The sequence below is a fragment of the Triticum dicoccoides genome, chromosome 5A, assembly GCF_002162155.2.
Source record: "Triticum dicoccoides isolate Atlit2015 ecotype Zavitan chromosome 5A, WEW_v2.0, whole genome shotgun sequence".
Taxonomy (NCBI): Eukaryota; Viridiplantae; Streptophyta; class Magnoliopsida; order Poales; family Poaceae; genus Triticum; species Triticum dicoccoides.
In genome coordinates, this window is record NC_041388.1 from 710,585,407 (window position 1) to 710,590,996 (window position 5,590).

Consider the following 5,590-nt stretch of genomic DNA (forward strand, 5'->3'; position numbering starts at 1 on the left):
TCTCTTACCCCCTACCAAATCCATTCTTCGGCAGACTTTACCAACTCTGTAATTTATATGGATGCAAGCGCAGAATACTTACATCCTTGTACGACGTGCTCTCCTTGAATAATTTGACGGAGACAAGCAAAAGCTGTAGTTATCAGCCCTGTTGATTGGTGAAGATCTCCATCATCCAGCTATGCTCTGCATCAACAATATAGTATAGGGATTGTGAAAAGAAACAAAAACAAAATGTAGGAAAAACTTACCTGATGGCACCAAGAATCGAACCGAAACCAAGACTTGACTTGCTCAGCGTCAACTTGTTTTGGGACACATAGGCGATGGAACTCACCTGTTAAGTTGTGAAAGGAAATCCACTCCTTGAGTGACTAATATACTGAACTTAATTAATTGCCTGCCGAGATATATAAGAGAAAAACAGCACAGCAGAATGCTCATGAACAGTTAGTTAATTTCTTCTCTCCTAGTACGAGTTACGGAACAAAGGATTTGCCATCAACATGAAGGGAATATATATACATCATTCTCTTCCTAATATCAAACTCAAGTACTCAACACAACATGTTAGGCTAAACACAGGTCTGGAATTATCAAGTGCTCACATACACGCATATACTATTCCTTCATACCCATGTACAAACACAGGTCTGCAAGTTCATCCATTTTACAACCAGCATTGTACCAAAAGGACACCACACATGCTAAACCAGCTCTACCAATTTACATCCATCTCACCGACCAGGACAGACTTGCAGAACAAGGGTGCACGAACGACAGATCTCTTCGGCCAGGGGGCCGCCGCCCTGGTCAGAGAGCTGCTGCTGCTCCAGGAGAATGCACAACTCAGAGTAGATCCACGCTCTGATGTTGTCAATGGTCTGTATGCGCTTGACCGCATGTTCAATGACTTTCTTCCCAGTCGGCGTCCTGACAGAGATGCGCATCCCACCTCTCTGCCACGTGAGGCCGCGAAACACAACATGAAGGGTAGATTCATCTTGCACGCCGTAGTCAGCCAATGTGCGGACATCCTCCAGCTGCTTCCCAGCAAAGATGAGACTCTGTCTGCCAGGGGGAACGCCGGTTTCAGCAGAAACCTTTACCTTCACACTGTATATGCTATCCTCTCTCTGAACCCCAGTAGTCATGATCTTGTCAGTCAGTGTCCTGATAATGATGTGCATCCCACCCCTCTGACACTTGAGGGGGGCCAATACAAGAAAAATGGTAGATTCATTGCGCACGTCGTAGTCGGCCAAGGTGCGGCCATCCTCCAGCTGCTTCCCAGCAAAGATGAGACGCTGTCTGCCGGGGGGAATGCCGGTTTCATTGAAAACCTTAGCCTTCACACTGTATATGCTATCTTCTCCCTCAACCTCAGTAGTCATGATCCTGTCGGTCAGTGTCCTGATAAAGATATGCATCCCACCTCTCTGACACCTGAAGCGAAGCACGATATGAAGGGTAGATTCATTTTGCACGTTGTAGTCAGCCAAGGTGCAGCCATCCTCCAGCTCATTCCCAGCAAAGACGAGATGCTGTCTCCCTGGGCAAATACCGGTTTCATCGAAAATCTTTGCCTTCACACTGTCTATGGTGTCTGCTTGCTCAACCTCAATAGTCATGATCTTGTCAGTCAATGTCTTCACAAAGATATGCATCTGGGGGGAAAGGTCAAGGGTGAGGGTGGACTCCTCCTTGATATTGTAGTCTTCAAGGGTACAGCTGCCCACCAGCTGCTTACTGCCCAACAAGAGTTTTTGCTGGCCTGCAGGGATGCCCTCCATGTCTTGAATCTTATCCTTGACATCCCAGATCATATCTGATCCCATGACCTCAAGAGTGATAGTCTTTAAACAGTGAATCTTTCTTTTTTTTGCGAAATTTTGAAGAGTGGATCTTAACAAATATCTGCATCTGCTGAATGAGCGCACAAAGCATTAGCATCTTAGACAAAAGGCTTTAATTGAAGACACAAAACGATAAATGAAATGAGGTTCCAACAGATAGTAGAACTGAAAACAGCAATCTGCACATTAATCGCAACAAATCATCAGGTTCCACGATTAACAGTTGGTATTCCACAGGGTAATACATCTTATTCAGATCAGAACGGCTAGGGATGTTCACACTACCCATAGTATAAGAATGAATTACAAATATAAACATTAGGGCTATCTTTGCGCTATGTTGTCAAGTGCTTGACAATTTTTTTTCTTCAGAAAATCAAATATCTTACACAAAGTTGATATATATTGACATACTGTGATAAAGTCATATTGTTTGAGGAGCCTACGAATAAGTCATTTTCCTTCTTCTAAATATGAATCAAACAAGAACAAGTTTGATATCCTCCATTTAACCAGTCATAAGATCTTTCAAATCTTATGAGATCAGCCACATACATGATGCATCACCCCTCCAAATTAATCCACATACTGTGAATACATAATAATGAAATAGTACTACCTCCATTTCAAAATTATTGTCGTGGTTTTAGTACCTAAGAAATACATTCAAGATCACATGCTATATATAGGGTAGACCCTACTAGAGATTGATACCATACCAACAGCTGTATCATAATTTAGGATAACGTCCCTTAAATTCATCTTTGGCCAGCAAAATGTCGCTATTTGCAAATTAGATGATTCACTGGCCAGAAATAAGTATGGGGCAATGTTAAGTGCTGAATTGAACAGGAGCAGGAAGACGTTCAAGTTGGTATGATCATAGAAGGTCACAACCACGGTTCTCGTGTGGAAGGTTAATTCATCAGGGGGTCTGTCAAGCAATGTTGAATCCACTCGGATGACAAGTGAACAAAACAACAATCTTATAAGGAATATGAACACTTAGATCCAATTGATTACTGTTGTTTACAGCAAGTGAACAAAAAAAAATCGTATAGATCTTGAGGAGATTAGTAACACAAATGCTGAATCTGGGATGCATCAGGTAAAGATGGAGCAGGGGGTGAGAAAAGGCGAGTGAAACGGAGACTCACCGTGAACTGTTCAAGATGCATCTCATCAGTATGCTCATTATTCTCCTGTTACAAAACAGACTGGTCTATAAGCACTCCCAAGATATAGACATTAGATATCATGGAAATCAAATCTATTTCCTAATTATTGGTTTTTGTTTGCAGTAACCTTTCCTTCGGTTGTATCGTGCATTATTAACAAAACAACCATGGGTACACATCAATACAACAACAAAGCCTTTAGTCCCAAATAAGTGAGGGTAGGTTAGAGGTGAAACCCATAAGATCTCGCGACCAACTCATGGCTCTGGCACATGGATAGCATGGATACACATCAATGATTCTAAGAAAAAAAATAGTGACACGCACAAGCTGGACAGAGCTCTTTTTGAGTTTATGGAGCTAATGTTTCAGTAAGTACCTTCAGTTGAGAGTTATCGACATCAGGAAGAGTTTCACGGGCTTGGGATTCGGAATCCACCAAGTCCCTCTCTTGAAGTTCTGCATTGAACACAAAGGCAATGATGTCAGTAGCAGCATAATTCCACCGAAATTGACAACCAAATTGTTTTATTGAGCACATCATAAACCTACATAGACAACTCCAAAATGGGCGAAATGGCCAATTTTTTCACCCAAATCATTCACCCAAATGGGAGAGATTAGTCTGTCTTACCGGAGAGCTTGGGATTGGCACCGGGAGGAAGCTGCTGGGTGTAGGCCGCCTTCCACCTCTCCCTGCTCGCCTCCGCCTTCAATCAATCGCAAACCAACCGTAATTAAGCCAACATCATCAGGGGCGATTACTTATGAAAACCCCAAACAAATGAATAAATGGAAACCCTAGAGGGGAGGGGAGGAAAGAAAAGGAAATAGCGAATCACCTGGAGGAGGCGGGCATGGAGGCTCTTCTCACGGGCGTCCGACAGCTTGATAGCTTCCTCCAGGCGCGCGCGGTCGGCGGCGAGCGCCTCGACCCGCGGCAGCAACCCCTGGAGCCGGTCGTACACACGCCGCCACTCCGCGGAGGGGAACTCCAGCGGCGCCGCTCCCGAATCGCCGCCGGCCATGGGGGCAACGGATGATTGTTTTGCCCTCACTCTCGTGTGTCAGCACCCAGCACTAGCAGTGACCCTGGAGCGGAGATCAGATCAGATGAATGCAGGTCGACGAGGCTGGGGTCGATGGGAAGCTTGCGGGGCGGGGAATCCGATGGCATGGCACGGGTGAGGAGGGGATTTGGGTTTCTCTCCGAGACGAGCGAGCAAGCTCAGCATCCATCCATGGCGGCAACCGGCAGGAGCAAGCGAGCGAGAGAGGGTGGTGACTGGTGAGTGGAGTGGAAGCGGAAGCGGAAGTATGGAGAAAGGACGAAAATCCTCTTTGACTCCTTGACCGCGTCTTTATCCTTACCTTTCTCTTTCACTATTGTGATAACACAATTTACTGATTTGCCCTTATGCCATATGTCGTCGTCCCTCCCCCTCGGCGCCGCCGCTTCGGTGACAAGAGAACCCCGGTCATCCGCTTTGGTGTTGTAGAATTGTAGTTCGGGTTAGGGTCCGCGTGCCCTGCGATAGTGCTTGGGTGGTACCGACGCTCCGCTCAAAATAGGTCTCTTCTGGCTCGAGCTCTAGCTACCTCGGCAATGATGAGGAGTTTGTTGGTTTTTCCTTCCGTCGTTCCTATGTGTCGACAGATCTAGGGTTATCACGTGTTGCCACATGAGCCTGGTGTGACTGTGTTAGGCACCAAAATTTGTTGGCTTATGCATGCCTTCGAATCGTTGCTATCACATCTCCTCCACTGTCGTGGAGGGTTTGTTGGCTTATGCCTCCGAGTCATTGCTACGACGTCCTCTCCCCTATTGTGGTGGTGTGTTAGAGGGTCTTTTGGCTTCTACCTTTGAGCCGTCGCTATGACGTCTACTCCACTGTCGTGGTGGAGTGTTGTGACGGTTGTTTCAAGACCATGGTTGACAACCGGAACATCGCAAACAAAGATGGATTCTCTAACGAGGCCTGTGGCGGATCCAGAATCTAACAAGTGAGGGAATAATCCCTAGTCACCAAACCACATTCGTGTCGGCCCTCTTCATCGACTCAAATAACCTGCAGGCAATGTCATATCCGGCATCCTGATTCACTTCACGTAGTTCAGATTCAGATTTACACTAGTGGATCTTCGACAAACGCCCCAGCCACACGACTCTAGTGGATCTCCGACGAACGCCCCGGCAAAACTCAGATTTACACCAGCATGTGCAGTGATATCCATAGACCTGGGTGTGTTTTTTTTTGAGGGGTGGGAGGCGTTCTTCAAAATGAGGGCTGCATTTTAGTGTGTGAGAATAAGGGCCATCTGAATTCACTTCACGTAGTTCAGATTCAGATCCTTGCAACCGTTGGCTCATCTGGCAGTCGGTGAGTGAAGCTCGGTAGTGGACAGGCAAAGAACGCTCAACACACAGGCCAAACACACTGACGATGGTTCAGGTTCAGCATCCCCTCCTCTGAGACCCACCCACCCAGTTCAGATTCAGATCCTTGCAACCGTTGGCTCATCTGGCAGTCGATGAGTGAAGCTCGGTAGTGGACA

General features: G+C 46.3%; 1 pseudogene; it reads right to left on the reverse strand.

The window, feature by feature from the left end:
* Positions 1-570: 570 nt before the first annotated feature.
* On the reverse strand, positions 571-4,343 carry LOC119304378 (annotated as a pseudogene).
* Between the last annotated feature and the right edge of the window lie 1,247 nt (positions 4,344-5,590).